The sequence below is a fragment of the Pelodiscus sinensis genome, chromosome 7, assembly GCF_052426305.1.
Source record: "Pelodiscus sinensis isolate ZL-2025 chromosome 7, ASM5242630v1, whole genome shotgun sequence".
NCBI classification, from domain to species: Eukaryota; Metazoa; Chordata; order Testudines; family Trionychidae; genus Pelodiscus; species Pelodiscus sinensis.
In genome coordinates, this window is record NC_143058.1 from 51,761,359 (window position 1) to 51,777,973 (window position 16,615).

A 16,615-nucleotide genomic window follows, 5' to 3' on the forward strand; every position below is an offset into this window, starting at 1 on the left:
ATGTGGAGAAAGTCCCCTCCCTCTTTCCCTCTGCTGGGGCTAGTTCGCTCAAATGGAGATAGAGGAGTGGGGTGGGAGCACAGCCAATGGGGCTCTCACATACATACTCTGTTTAAAGAAAATATTACTATTTCCCCCCAGAAAGTGCAATACTTTCATGTAAATGTGTATGTGTAGGTAGGAATATATGCAGTTTCCCTTACCATAAAAGCACTACTCATGCCCTTAGTGGCTTAATGGAGAATTGTTGTGGGATTTGGCACAAGAAATGGGCTTAGGCTTGTGTTGGTAGATAGAATGGAGTTTTGTTTTGGTGCCTGTTCGGCAGGTGGAAGCAAACCCAGTACCTGAAGGCTCAACCCATTAGTCCCTACAGCATGAGTTAAAAGCCAACCGGCTGTATAGCAGACTTCACTCTCCCTTTCTCAGTGGTCTCAGTGCCTTTTCCAATCAGACACACTGCAAAACCCATGTCTTTGCCCAGCTCTTTGGCTACATCTAGACTATGGTGTTTTTCCGGGATACCTCTGGTATCCCGGAAAAACTTCACTGCATCCAGGGAACTCGTCTGCTCTTCCAACATTTTTTTGCATAAGAGCAGATATGCTCTTCCGAAAGAGGAGGTTTTTCCGAAATTTGGCCCAGTATACACAGGCCAAATTTTGGAAAAGCCTCTTCCGAAAAAACAATCAGAAAAAGCAATAAAACTCCGTAGTCTAGACATAGCCTTTGAGAGGAAAACATGCAAAGAGAGTAAGAATGTGTGTGATGGAGGAGGCTTATATTGTCAATCCTGTTGGGGGGGGGGGGGCGGAGTTGATGGCTTTATTTTGCCTCTACCTATTTTTTGATATGACAGAAGCAGTTTAAGACCTATATAGATATTGTTGAGTGAACATATTGTACACTTCAAAAATAAATAATTAAGCTTCTTGTCCCTAACTATGGGTATGTCTACACTACCCCCCTAGTTCGAACTAGGGGGGTAATGTATGCATACAGAACTTGCTAATGAAGCCCGGGATTTGAATTTCCCGGGCTTCATTAGCATAAAGCCGGCGCCGCCATTTTTAAAAGCCGGCTAGTGCGAACCCCGTGCCGCGCGGCTACACGCGGCACGGACGAGATAGTTCGGATTAGGCTTCTAATCCGAACTATCTGTACGCCTCATGGAACGAGGTGTACAGATAGTTCGGATTAGAAGCCTAATCCGAACTATCTAGTCCGTGCCGCGTGTAGCCGCGCGGCACGGGGTTCGCACTAGCCGGCTTTTAAAAATGGCGGCGCCGGCTTTATGCTAATGAAGCCCGGGAAATTCAAATCCCGGGCTTCATTAGCAAGTTCTGTATGCATACATTACCCCCCTAGCTCGAACTAGGGGGGTAGTGTAGACATACCCTAGGTCCTATTTTTCTGTGGCTTCTTTTGAATTCTTTCTTAAATGATCCAGCAATTATTTTTGTACCTCTGCAACCTTACTTGGTGAGGCTATTCCATTTCATTTGAATTCTCTGCATGAAAAAGTGTGTGCTGACATCTGCTCTGGATTTGGTTTTGTTTAATTAAAATTAAATGCTTTTTTGTCCTGTCACTTTTGTTGGGCTGAGAATAACTTGAACTGACCTCATCCACACTGTTCAAAAAATTTTAAACACTTGTAATTATATTCCCTTTCTGTCATCATGTTGTTTTTTTTAGATAATGTAGCATCACTCTTACAGCTGCTTCTCATAGTTTATATACTTTTAATCGGAGGATCCAACTTGTAAATTCTCTGTATCTTTTTAAGTGCTGTAATATCTTGTGTTATAGTGAGGTTATGAGAACAGATTTCGGTAAGTGCAGTTTCTGCACACTTGGTCATAGGTTTCCAAGCATTCTGTGTACCTTCATGTATAATATTTTTTCATTTCCTCAGATTCATAAGCCTACCTAGGAAACTTGTCCCTATTCCAGCCACATGTAACAGCACTGGTGCAAACTCCAAGGCTACATCTAGACTACATATTTTCTGTAGCATATTAGAATATTTTCTGCTGAGAAAAACTTGTAGTCTAGACATAGCCCAAGTGTAAACAAGGCAAGCTTCTGTAAGTGTAGTGCAAGCTTCAGATTTCCTTATTTACACTTGTGAACTGTACAGGTGCAGCTACATAGTGTCTGGCTCCAGATTCCTTGCATCAGCTCAAGATGACAATGAAAATAGGCCTTTGAGGCTACGTCTACACTACAGCTCTATTTTGGGACACCAGAAGTGTTCCAAAATAGCTATTCCGCAACTTTTAAGCGTGACCGCTATTTCAAAATATAATAGGCTCGCAATTCTGACGTCCTTGTAAACCTCATTCCATGGGGAGAAAGGGACGTTTTGAAATAGTGATTTATTTTAAAATAAGTGCTGTGTAGACAGCGCCAAATGTTGAAATAAACTATTTTGAAATTGATTTGAAATAAGCTACGCAATTTGTGTAGCTCAAATTGAGTAGCTTATTTTGAGCTATAGGTGCAGTGTAGATGCACCCTGAGAGTATTGGGAAATGTGCAGTCTTACAGAAAGCATTGCTGTTGTCTCAATATTCACCACTGATAGACAAATACTACATAGGTACGCAGTACTTTTAATGTTTGTGTGTAGTGGAGCTGGTTGAAAAAGACTGAGCATTTTTTAAAAAGTTGTTAAAATGTATTTTTTGTAATTTTTTTTCTGGCTTTCCTTTGAAAATCTAGACACTAAAATGCTCCTGATTTTCTGAATAAAAACTAAAACAACTCTCCCAAACACACGCAAACACAACCAAACAAAACAAAACAGTGGGTTTAAAAAAAGCCAGCTTTAGTGTAGTTTTCATAACCTCCCTAGACAGGTTATTCCACTCCTTAACCACTCTTGACAGGGCATGTCTACACTGGGGAGTTACTTCGAAATAACTTGCCTAATTTCAAAATAACAAGATGAGCGTCCACACTACCAAGCCTGTTATTTTGAAATAATGGGCTTGTTATTTTGAAATAATAACTCCTGCTTGTGAAGAGGAATAAGCTTATTTCTAAAAAGCTATTTTGGGAGCTATTATTTCAAAATAACCCAATAGTGTAGACATAGCCCTAGGAAGCTTTCCTAATGTCCAACCTAAACCTCCCTTGCTACAGTAAGCCCATTGCTCCTTGTCTTATCAGGAGTTAAGGAGAGTAATTTTTTTCCCTTGTTCTTTTAGGGTACGTCTACACTAGCCCCCTAGATCAATCTAGGGAGGCTAATGAGGGTGACCAGAATTGCAAATCAAGCCCGGGATTTAAATATCCCACGCTTGATTTGCATGTTCCCGGCCGGTCACCATTTTAGAAATTGACTAGCCCGAAGTAACTGCCTGCATCTACACGTGGCAGTGAAACGGGCTACCGATTTAAAGCCCCTAATTTGAATTAGGCGGTAAACCTCATTGCAGGAGGAATATCACCTAATTCGATTTAGGGCTTTAAATCGGTAGCCCGTTTCACTGCCGCGTGTAGACGTGGGCAGTTACTTCGGGCTAGTCAATTTCTAAAACGGCAACCAGCCGGGAACATGCAAATCAAGATATTTAAATCCCTGGCTTGATTTGTAATTCCAGTTGCCCTCATTAGCCTCCCTAGATCGATCTAGGGGGCTAGTGTAGACGTACCCTTAGATGCTTGAAAGATGGTATTGTGACCCCTCACTCTTCTCTTTTCAAGACTAAACAAATTCAGTTCTTTTAATCTGCCCTCATATGCCATGCTTTCTAGACCTTAAATCATTGTGTTGCTCTTCTCTGGACCTTTCCAATTTCTCCACATCTTTCCTGAAATGTGATGCCCAGAACTCCACACAGTACGTCAGCTGAGGCCTAATCAGTGCAGAGTAGAACATAAAAACTACTTCTTGTTTCTTGCTTATAACACTCCTGTTAATACATCCCAGAGTGATGTTTGGTTGGTTTTTTTTTTGCAACAGTGTCACAATGTTGATTCATATTTAGCTTGTGGCCCACTCGGACCCCTAGATCCCTTTCTGTAGTACTACTTCCTAGGCAGTTGCTTCCCATTTTGTATGTGTACAACTGATTTTTCCTCCCTAACTGGAGTGCTTTGCATTTGTCCTTAATGAATTTCATCCTAATCTCCTCAAACCATTTCTTCAGTTTGTCTAAAGCACTTCGATTTATAATCCTATTCTTCAAAACACTTGCAACCCCTCCCAGCTTGGTATCCTCTGCAAACTTTATACATGTACCCTCTATGCTATTATCTAAGTCACTGATGATGATATTGAACAGAACCTGTCCCAAAATGAATCCCTGTAGAATCCCACTCATTATGCTGTTCCAGATAACTGCTTTATGGGAATGGTTATCCAACCAGTTATGCACCCACCTTAAAGACACAGTTAATGTAACTTTTTAAAAAATTCACACGTTTTAAAATTTCAATGTAAAACAATTATAAAGATTGCTTCTTTAGCATAGTGGTCCTTCTGTTAGTTCCTTCCTACAGACTATAATCAAGCTGGCAGAACCAGGAACAAATAATTAAACTAAAAATACTCATTTCTATAGACATATTTGTCAGTTGTATGCAGTACCTTCATAAGTGTTTGGAAGGAGGCAAATAGCTGATATGCTCGTCTGCAGAAACTAATTTATTTTGTTTTTGGATTGAGTAGGATTGAATGGGTTTTATTTATAGTTGTTATTTGGCAAAGCAAATGCTTTTGTAGAATAATTACAAATAATCATACAAAATAAACTGTATTTCAAATGTGCTGTCAAGGAACAAAAACTCTTTCATAGTTATAAGCTACTGACATATTTTTATTTCTCCATTCCCCCCCTCTGCTGGAATTAACTGCTTGTGAAAGATGCTAGACCAACAACCTTGGAGAGAAAACACATTACGTGGACAGCAACAGTGCAAGCTACTTGCCCCATAGATTTGCCCCATCTATCAACTGGAGTAATTGCCTGCGAGGGGTGACAATTTCTTTCTTTGACCACACTCACCCCATCCTGGACTTCTTTTCTGAGACTGCCCACCTGGGTATCAGTTAATATCAATGATAGGGCAGTTTTTGTCGTGTGAACCCATGTTCACTGAACTGAACTGGGATAATAAAATGTATTGCTCTTTCTAATAATTCTTTTATTTTTTCAATTTCAAGTTGTTTGTTAAAATGATCGTAATTACAAAATATTTGCTGTTCAACAGAACAATATGACTGGTCACCAAACATATTAAAATGAAACATAGGCAAGGATAAAATATAAAGATATCACAGTCTGATAACCTGTTTGCAGCGCACGCATACTTTTAATCCTAGGATTATATTTAACTTCATTATAGGCATATTCCTTCTCTCCCAAATATAATAAAAAAATCTGACCATTTTACTAATAAACTCTTTTACCACCTAAGAAGCTGCAGGAGGGAGAAGCTGCAGGAGGTGTGTTATATTCTATGAAACAATGATGATTTGCAACTGCTTATGATCTGTCGTTTTGGATTCTAGCCAGGGGGCCCGCAAACTTGCTGGACCCCTGGGAAAGTTGCAGAGAGGGAGGGGCAGTAGCCAGTCCTTAGTGCTGCCTAGACTGTGCCTTGCCTCGTCCCCCCAGCCAGCTTTTCATGCAGGGCCCCAGGCAGGCTGCTTCTCCTGCCCAGACTGCCGGGTGTGCAGCCCCTCCCCCCTTTGCATGCTGACAGGGAATTAATGGTCTCGGACCCCCAACTACCACCATAGCACAATAGTCTCAAATCCTTTTGAATCTCCAGGCCCTGGGGCAGTTGCCTCCTTTGCACCCGCTCCATCAGTGGGCCTGGTTTTAGCCCTTCCTTGAGGGATATAGCTATAAGTGCTATTGATGTTAATTTAGTGATATGTCAGAATACAGCAGTCCTCTTTGTGATTTATTATGGTGCAATTCAGGCTAATGAGCATCTGGGTCACTCCTACCCTGCAAACTTGATAGCCTGTAATCTTGGCTGCCTTATAATGCCTTGCCGAAGAAGTTCCCACTTGGGCTACTCAAAGGGCGATGCAAGCAACACCCTGGCTGCGTCTAGACTGGCATGATTTTGCAGAAATACTTTTAACGGAAAAGTTTTTCCGTTAAAAGTATGTCCGCAAAGAGCATCTAGATTGGCCATTGTAGCCATCGGGCTTTCTTGCACAAAAAATTAAGGTGTCTATCTACACTGGCCCTCTTGCGCAAGTATTCTTGCGCAAGAGGGCTTATCCCTGAGTGGAAGCGTCAAAGTATTTGCACAAGAAGCACTGAATTCTTACATTAGAACGTCAGTGCTCTTGCGCAAATTCAGGCGGCCAGTGTAGACAGCTGGCAAGTTTTTGCGTAAAAGCGGCCACTTTTGCGCAAAATCTTGCCGGTCTAGATGCACCTCCTGAGGGTTAGTCTGTAACTACAGCTTTCCAGCCATATTTGGGTTACACTTTGGTCTATTCCAGCCTTGGTTATACTGCAGGGTATAATAGATCAAACTCTATCAGATTTAGGCAAAGTTTCTTACTACGTGTTTCCAGCAGCCTTATAGACCAAACCCTGTATGTCAGGATCCCCCTCCTCCTAGTACATTGCCTCCACCTAAAGCAAGCAGTCAATGTGATGGGCACAGAGAGAGAGGTATCTTGGGGTATTTGTCCCTCCTTTTTATAGTGTTAGTTCCCCTCTTGAAAATATTTCTAGCTGTGCACTAGGAGACAGAGTCTATGTGGAAGGCTGTTTTTTTCTCATCTGTTTCAGCATTCTTTCTTTTCCTTCCTGCTAGATGACTCTGTTTACTGCTTAAAGGAAAATTAAGCAGAGCAGACATTCATTTGTTTGTCAGACTGGTTTGCCAACCGCATTTCAGGTACAGTGGTGGGCTTAGGAACATGTGTTAATAACATTCCACAGGGAAATGTTATAACTTTACATACAATGTTATCACACATCTTTTTATCAGGACAATACTGACCAACAAATTATGAGCTTTCAAATGGTACCTTACAAGTCATACTTTGTACAAAAATTATTACCTTAGTGGGCAGGGTGTAAACACTGGTCACTTATCTATCCCATACGGACTGGTAGGTGTAGCTGAGTGACTTTGCTTTGGATTCTGAGGGCCTTTTCTTTCAAGATGCTGAGCACTCAACTGTCATTAAAACACTGGGACTTGGAGGCACCTTTCAGAATGAAACCCTTACCTAGCTGTACTAGTTTATTTTTGAGAAGATGAAAGATTGCTAAAACAAGCCTGCCAGGGAACACACACACATGGAATTTAAATGTTGATTGGTTGCACTGCAAGTTTTAAAATCAGCGTTTTGTTTTGTGTACAACACTAGTGTTCTCCTCCCTGTCAGATGTGGGCTGCTAGTCAATGAAAATCACGCTCCAATAGATTTACGATGGGTTTTATTGTGTTGGCCTGAGTTTTATGAAATAATGAGCCTGTTCAGTTCCAGCTGAAGTCAGTGGGAGCTGCGGGTCGCATCTCAGAAAAGCGGGCCTTCTGTGTGCATGGAAGAGGAAATAGACCATTATGTACTGGAAGTCTGGGAAATTCATCTTTTTATGGATCTGTCTATGGAGTCTATATGGCTTAGATCTATGAGAACTTTTTTTTTCTATTTAAAATATATATAGCTTCTGCTCCCTATGCACTTGGTTCAGCCATCAGTATCCCTGTTAAAACAAAAATGAGTCTGGTGGCACTTTAAAGACTAAAGCTTATGCCCTAATAAATTTGTTAATCTTTAAAGTGCCACCAGACTCATTTTTGTTTTAACAGGGATACTAATAGCTAAACCAAGTGCATAGGGAGCAGAAGCTATGTATATAGTGGTATCCTTCCTGTCTTAGCATCTGTCTATTTACTTTGATCTGCTTAAGTTTAAGTACCCATTCTCCAGATACTTAATGATGCTCTGTCTCATACCCACCTTCCTTTTTCCTTCCCCTCCCCTCTTCTTCCCCTTTCCTATTTATTTAGAGTTTTCACATCCCCTACTCATAACTCCGGTCATCTGAAGAAGTGGGCTGTGCCCACAAAAGCTCATGATACCATCTACATGTTTTGTTAGTCTATAAAGTGCTACCAGACTATTTGTTGTTTTTTACCAGATTCCGTGTTGTTTTTGCTGAAACAGACTAACGTGGCTACCCCTCTGAAAACTATCACTGTGGTAGCTCTTCTCAGGTAGATGCAAAATTTTTCATAGTTCAATGCAAAACCATTAGAAAAATCAATCCCAGTTCAAAAGACCCTGTAAACTTCCATTTTAATCATTTAGGACACATGGTTGCTTTTCCTAAAAAGATACAATGTTGTTTTGATTGTTCTACATTGTTGATGTTGCAAATAGGTATGTCAGCACTGGAAAGATGGTCCTTGAGGCACTCTATTTTCTTAATAACAAGCACAACTCTCATTAATGGACAATCTTACAAAGCAATAACATTCATTTTTTGGACTATTAAGCATATAGAGTGTTTATATTTCCCGCAGAAGAATGAACTAATGGAAAATAACATTCTGTCACGCTCTGGTGCCATAGCATCGCAACATAACATATCTCAGACTGATTACAATTCAGCCTTTCAACAGAATTATACATGATCAAAGCTTTTGGAGTCAGAACTATGTGACTTAAATGACTGAAAATAGTTTTAATGTTTAAATTCTTCTTTCAAATCATAGCTCATTTCTTGTTAATGAAGTAGTAAACCAGAAAAACAACTCTTGGTCTATCCACCTGCTTAATTACATACGGCTGTTTTCAAACATTGTGCAGTATGGGACAGTCCCCGTTTTTAGCCCTAGGTTTAAATTATGAGCAGGATTAACCATATGTACTTATATAAATTAAAAAGAGAAATGTTCTTTTTTTTCTCTATTTTTGGTGTCTCAGTAATAGATTTAGTTCTAGTTCATAAAGAAATAGGATGAAATTCATTGAACTAAAATTCTGTTCAGATATAAGACGGCATCTCCAGCCTTCCGTGAGTACTGGTATGAGCTTTTCTGGGGTTTATGTGACTTTTGATACTCACAACCTTTGGACCATAACCTCCTTTAAAGGAGGAGTGACAGTTTAGCACAATTGTAGAATGTCTGCAATACAATGTAAACTGTTTGTCCATCATCACCATCAGCTCATCTGAAACTATCTAAGGGTATGTCTACACTACCACCCTAGTTCGAACTAGGGTGGTTATGTAGTCAACCGGACTTGCAAATGAAGCCTGGGATTTGAATTTCCCGGGCTTCATTTGCATGTTGCCGGGCGCCGCCATTTTTAAATGTCTGCTAGTTCGGACTCCGTGCCCTGCGGCTACACACGGCACGAACTCGGTTTGTTAAAAATGGCGGCGCCAGGCAACATGCAAATGAAGCCCAGGAAATTCAAATCCCGGGCTTCATTTGCAACTCCGGTTGACTACATTACTGCCCTAGTTCGAACTAGGGTGGTAGTGTAGACATACCCTCGGGTATGTCTACACTACAAAGTTAATTCGAACTAACGGACGTTAGTTCGAATTAACTTTGATAGGCGGCACACTAGCGCTCCTCTAGTTCGAACTTAATTAGAACTAGTGGAGTGCTTAGTTCAAACTAGGTAAACCTCATTCCACGAGGACTAAGCCTAGTTCAAACTTACTAGTTCGAATTAACGGCTGTGTAGCCCCTTAATTCGAACTAGTGGGAGGCTACCCCTCCCCAGCTTTCCCTGGCGGCCACTCTGGCCAACACCAGGGAAACTCTATTGCCCCCCTCCCAGCTCCAGACCCCTTAAAGGGGCACGGGCTGGCTACGGTGCCCGTGCCAGGTGCAAGCCTGCCAGCACCCAGCCAGCAGACCCTGTACCTGGCAAGGCTCGTGCCAGCCACCCGATGCCCCCTAGCCCTCCCCCTCAACCCGGGACCAGGCAGGAGGCTCCCGGGAGCTTGCCCGGTACCACAAGAGGCGGGCACCCGCCTGGTCTAGTGCGGACATTGTGGACCTCATCCACGACCTCCGCACTAGGCACAGGAAAGTGGCCTTCTAGGGCAGGAGAGCTGCCAGCCTGGTCACCCAGGAGCAGGTGTGCATGAAAATCAAGGTGGTCCACTGAGACCCCCGACCCTGAGCCCTGAGCTTACAATGGCCGTACTGGGTCAGACCAAAGGTCCATCTAGCCCCGTAGCCTGTCTGCCGACAGTGACCAACCCTAGGGACCCTGGAGGGGATGGACCGTAGACAGTGACCAAGCCATTTGTCTCATGCCATCCATCTCCAGCCTTCCACAAACTTTGGGCAGAGACACCACTCCTACCCCCTGGCTAATTCCACTCCATGGACCCAACCTCCATGAATTGATCTCACTTCTCTTTAAACTCTGTTCTAGTTCTAGCCTTCACAGCCTCCCGCAGCAAGGAGTTCCACAGGTTGACTATTTGCTTTGTGAAGAACAACTTTCTGTTATTAGTTTGAAGCCTGCTACCCATTCCTTTCCTTTGGTGTCCTCTAGTCCTTCTATTATGGGAACTAATGAAGAACTTTTCTGTATGCACCCTCTCCACCCCACTCGTGCTTTTATAGACCTCTATCATATCCCCCCTCAATCTCCTCTTTTCTAAGCTGAAAAGTCCCAGTTTCTTTAGCCTCTCTTCATATGGGACCTGTTCCAAACCCCTCATCATTGTAGTTGCCCTCCCCTCTCTCACCCTCTCTCTTCCCCTCTCCCACCTCCTTTTCCCAGTCTCCCCCAGTTTTGTTCAATAAAGAGAGATTCTATTTTTGAACACAATTGTCCTTTATTTTGTACATCAGGAAGGGAGGCTAGGGAGGGGTAAGTGGAAGGAGGTGAGGGAGGAATGGGGTACAAGCCCCTGATGGGGAGGACTGGGCTGGCTCTGTGGGCTTCTAGGGGTGGAAGCTCTCCTGCAGCCCCCCAATTTCCCCCTCTCCCCAGATGGCAGCCTGCGGCAAGTGCAGCCGGTCTGATGGCCAAGTGCTGTGATGTGCCCAGTGTGGGTACTCCGGGCAATCCAAGCCAGGACTGCTTAGCAAGTGGGGCACCCCTGAGAACTGTCTGTCTGGGGTGGGGGTCGAGTCCCTTTAAGCACAGCCCTTGGCTAGCCTGAGACTGCAGCTCCACGCTCTAAGTCCTATGCTGATGCCCTGCCGGCACTGCTTCCGGCCAGCCTTAACCCCGGTTCAGGGTCCACTCTGTGTGGACATGCTTGTCTTTTAGTCTGGATCCGTTAGTTCAAATTAGCTTAGTTCGAATTAACTAATTCGAACTAAGTTAGTTCGAATTAGCGCTGTAGTGTAGACATACCCCTAATGTATTTCACTTAGGACTTTTCTAACATAATTGATTTAAAGTTACTAAAATCAGTCCTGGATTTTTATATTTATTGGTACAATGCCAGTTTCAAATCAGATTTTCCCCACTATTTTTGCTTATGATTCTTTTATTTTTTTAATAAATTTTAGTTAGTGATTTTTAAAAAGGATAATATTGAACCTCATGTTAATCAATGTTTCTGGACTCTAAAAAAAGGACTGCAGCAATGTCACATTTTTTACTACAGAAATCATTGTCAGGACAAACCTGTAGCCTTCTTTAGTTGTCATTACCAGTCCCCTGGGTTACTAAGCCAATATGCAATCTCACTTTCTCTGACACTTTAAAAACGCAACCCTTCCTCCTCCAAACAACACCCCCAAGCCTAAAGTTGGTGATATGATTATGACATTGCTTCTGATCATTTTTTATTTGAGAGAGAAGTCTCTGGGAAGAATATTTCTAGCTTCTCTAGGAAGAATAGTGCTAGCTTCTGGGATGTACTAGCATTTGACACACAGGAGTGTGTTGGGGTGCCTGGTCCTAATGACCTGCATGAGGGTTCTGAAGGCAAATATCCCTGTCACATGATAGGGGTCAGACTCTCTGTACTCCAGTGGCTAGTTTTATACACTATTTATTTACTATATTTATTTATTTAAATATTTTTACCCCACCTTTCTATTTAAAATATTCAAGGCGGCTTACAAGAACAAACAAACAAAAAAATACAAATATATATAAAAATTTAAAATATGAGACCTCAGAGGGACATAACCAGCTAAAAACATACAGAGAGGAAGAACACATACATACAGACTCAAACATTAAGGGTATGTCTACACTACCCCGCTAGTTCGAACTAGCGGGATAATGTAGGCATACCGCACTTGCAAATGAAGCCCGGTGTGACGGGGCAGCCCCGTCCGCGGCGGAGAGCCCCGTCTCAGCCGCCCTGTACAGCGGGAGGCCGGGCGCACCCCGCCGCTGCCCACGCTGTTCGGCGGCGGCGAGGAACACGTCAGCCGCAGGCGCACCGGAGGATGTCACCCGGGCGCCCCGGAGACTAGGCCCCCGTTGCCCCGGCAACGGGCAGACGCCCCGACGCGAGGGGCGGGGACGACGCAGGACGCCGGGGCCACGTCCCCGGCGCCAACTTCAAAAGGGGCCCGCGGCCTCAGGGAAAGGAGGGGAGCCGGACTGCGAGCGGAGCGCAGCCCAGCACAGCACCCCCGGCGAGAGGAGTGACGCAGCAGCAGCTGCCCACCGTCCGGCTTACAAATACACCGGACCGCAGCGAGTTGGTGAGCTCGGGAGCAGAAGGGGAAGGAAGCAGCCCAGGGCAGAGTCAGGGATGACTGGTGGGCTGGCGAGTTAAGGGGTCGTACCCCGTCAGCCGGGTTCGGGTCGCTTGGACCAGAACCCTTAGGGCCCTGGGCTGGGGCCCGTGAGAGTGGGCGGGCCCGGGCCCCCCTTCCCCTCCTGCCTTGTTGTGGGGGGGGGGGAAACCGAAGACGAGTGTCCGAATAGGAGGGACCTCGGGAACTGGGACTCAAGGACCGCAGTGAGCCCTCCGGGGCAAACGCCGCGAGGCGGCTTGGGGGCGCCACAGGGCGTCACACCGGGATTTGAATTTCCCGGACTTCATTTGCATAAGCGGGGAGCCGCCATTTTTAAAACCCCGCTGGTTCGAACCCCGTGCAGCACGGCTACACGGGGCACGAACTAGGTAGTTCGAACTAGGCTTCCTAGTTCGAACTACCATTACTCCTCGTGAAATGAGGAGTAACGGTAGTTCGTACTAGGAAGCCTAGTTCGAACTACCTAGTTCGTGCCCCGTGTAGCCGCGCTGCACGGGGTTCGAACCAGCGGGGTTTTAAAAATGGCGGCTCCCCGCTTATGCAAATGAAGCCCAGGAAATTCAAATCCCGGGCTTCATTTGCAAGTGCGGTATGCCTACATTACCCTCCTAGTTCGAACTAGGAGGGTAGTGTAGACATACCCTAATAAAAGCACGAGTAAAACAGGTGGCTTTAGCCTGACACCGAAACAACGCTAGCATTGGCACCATGCGAATATCTTGAGGAAGAGAATTCTATAGCCTGGGAGCAAAAATTGAGAATGCCCTGTTCCGTGTAGACGTTAATCTTATCTCCACAAGTGGGAGAACACGAAGCAAAGCCTCCCCAGCTGACCTCAATTCCCGGGCAGGTTCATATGGGAGAAGACAGTCCTTCAGATACCCTGAACCCAACTCATTTAAGGCTTTATAGGTCCTAACTAAAACTTTAAATTGTGCCCGGAAACATACCGGAAGCCAGTGCAGCTACTGAAGCACTGGCATAATGTGCTCCATATAACTAGTGTCAGTTAAAACTTAAGCAGCCGCATTCTGGACCAGTTGAAGTTTCTGAAGGCTCTTTAGAGGCAGCCCTACATAAAATGCATTACAGTAATCTAGTCGGGATGTAACAAGAGCATGGATCACAGTGGCCAAGTCATGTTTGTTCAGTAAGGGTCGCAGCTGGCAGATCAAACGAAGTTGCCCAAAGGCACTCCTGGCCACTGAAGAAATCTGATTTTCGAATGTTAAAAAAGGGTCCAGGAAGACTCCCAAGCTGCGTACCTGTTCTTTCAGGGGGAGAATAACGCCGTCTAGAACAGGTGCCATACCACATTCATGACCAGATGGCTTCCTGATCCACAAGACCTCAGTCTTATCTGGGTTCAACTTCAGCTTATTTGACTTCATCCAAACCATCACTGCCTCCAGACACCCATTTAGATCAGTCACTGCCACACCTGGTTCTAATGTCACAGGGAAATAGAGTTGGGTGTCATCTGCATATTGATGGCACCATCCTCCAAAACTCCTTATGACCTCTCCCAGAGGCTTTATGTAGATATTAAAGAGCATAGGGGACAAGATGGAACCTTGTGGGACCCCATAGCACAATCGCCACGAGAGCAATCCCTTAGCTCCACCTTCTGAAAGTGTCCCAACAGGTAGGACCAGAACCATTGCAAAACAATACCCAACTCCGCCAGGCGTCCCAGAAGGATATCATGGTCAATGGTATCAAAAGTTGCTGAGAGGTCTAGGAGAATCAACAGGGATGCACTCCCCTTGTCTATCTCCTGGCGTAAATCGTCTACCAGGGCGACCAAGTCTGTTTCAGTTCCAAAACCAGGCCTAAAGCCAGACTGAAATGGATCTAAATAGTCTGTTTCTTCCAAGAAATCTTGGAGTTGCAGCGCCACCGCCCGCTCGAGTACCTTGCCCAAAAAGGGAATATTAGCAATTGGGTGATAGTTATTTAAGGCATGTGGGTCCAGGGAGGTCTTCTTGAGTAGCGGTTTTATCACTGCCTCTTTCAAGGCAGCAGGAACCATACCAGATCTAAAAGATGCATTAATAATCCCCTGGAGCCAGCCAGTTATCTCTTCCCAGCTAGATTTAATAAGCCATGAAGGGCAGGGGTCAAGTAAGCACGTGGTCGGTTGCACTCCTCCAAGCACCTTGTCCACATCCTCAGTCTGCAATAGCTGAAACTGATCCAGAGAAAAAAGACTGGGTGGTGCACTCAACACATTTTGTGCCCCACTTACACAGCAACCAGAGTTTAAATCCAACCATACGCGGGCAATCTTATTTGCAAAATGTTTTGCGAACAGATTGCAGTGGGGGGCCAAAGCCTCCTCTATTTCATCATGAGTACCAGGCTACAACAGGCCCTGCACTACTTGAAACAATTCTGCTGGATGGCATTGTGCTGACGCGATACGGGTGGAGAAGTAGCTTTTCTTCGCTGTCAGCACCGCCACAGAGTAGGCGTGCAGTTCAGCTTTAACCTGCAGTCGATCAGACTCAGCTCTAGTTCTCCTCCAGTGGCATTCTAGCTGTTGCACAGACTGTTTTGCTGCCATCAGCTCCCCAGAAAACCAGGGAGAAAACTTGGCTCGATTGGTCCGAAGAGAGTGCGTAGGGGCTGCCTGGGCTACCTTGGTGTTCCATGTATCAACTAGGGTATCTACAGGACCATTTGCCATAATGGCTGAACAATCTCTCAGGGACCTCAGAAAACCCTTCGGATCCATCAGCCTCTGAGGGCAGATAATCTTAATTGGTCCTCTGCCTCTGTGGAGGGGAAGGTCAGCAGATAGTCTAAACTTGACCAGGTAGTGATCGGTCCATGACAAAAGGAGTGTATCCACATCCCTTATCCCAAGAACTCTATCACCCTCAGTCCAAAAAACCAAATCGAGTGTATGACCTGCAACATGTGTTGGGTCAGTTATTTCTTGGAATAATCCTAGGGTGGTCATGGTATCCATAAAATCTTGGTCTGGACCAGACAGAACAGCCTCGGCGTAGATATTAAAGTCCCCCAAGGCCAAAAGCCTCAGAGTCCGCAATGCCACATCCAAGACAACGTCGGCCAGCTCGAGCAGAGCATCTGCTGTAGAGTGAGGTGGGCAGTACACAAGCAGCATACCCAACCTATCCTGGCCACCCAACGTCAAGTACAGACACTCGAATCTGACACTTTATTGGACCACAACCCTAGCCAGTGAGATAGTATCTCGATAGACAATTGCCACCCCACCTCCCCAGCCATTAAGACTGATACTGTACTGAGGACCCAGCCGGGCACAATTGGGAAAGGTCGACGCCTCCCTCCACTCTCAGCCAGGTTTCAGTGATACAAGCCAGGTCAGCTCCTTCATTCAGAATTAAATCGTGGATGACAGCTGTCTTCTGGGATACTGACCTGGCATTCAGCCACAGCACCCTCAGGGCTGATGGCCAGGTGTTAAAGTTACCAAAATGTTTAAGGCTGGGAATAGGACCGGAAAAAGGAATAGCACATAACTGTCTAAACCTTATTCCCCTTGGCTGGCCAGTCCGGATCTTACTTCCATATCTTCCCCTACCTGTCACAACTGCCACGATGCCATCTGAGCCACTATTACAATCATGGTGACAATTTCCGCCCCCCCCCCCCCTCAACCTAGCAAGCATTGAATCAATTTGCTATTGTTTAATCTTTTAAAGTTGAAACTCAGGGAGCTCTGTACCTTTACATTTGCTGCCAGGATAATCCGGAAAATTTTTTGAATCTTTGTAAGGTCATCACTTAGATTGTAGAAGCTGGAAGACAGCTATTCAGGGATCATTTTATGTAAACACTATTCAATCATGTAAAATTCTGAGACTTCAGTCCTGAAATTGTTTGTTACATCATAAAACATTTATTTTTAACTATT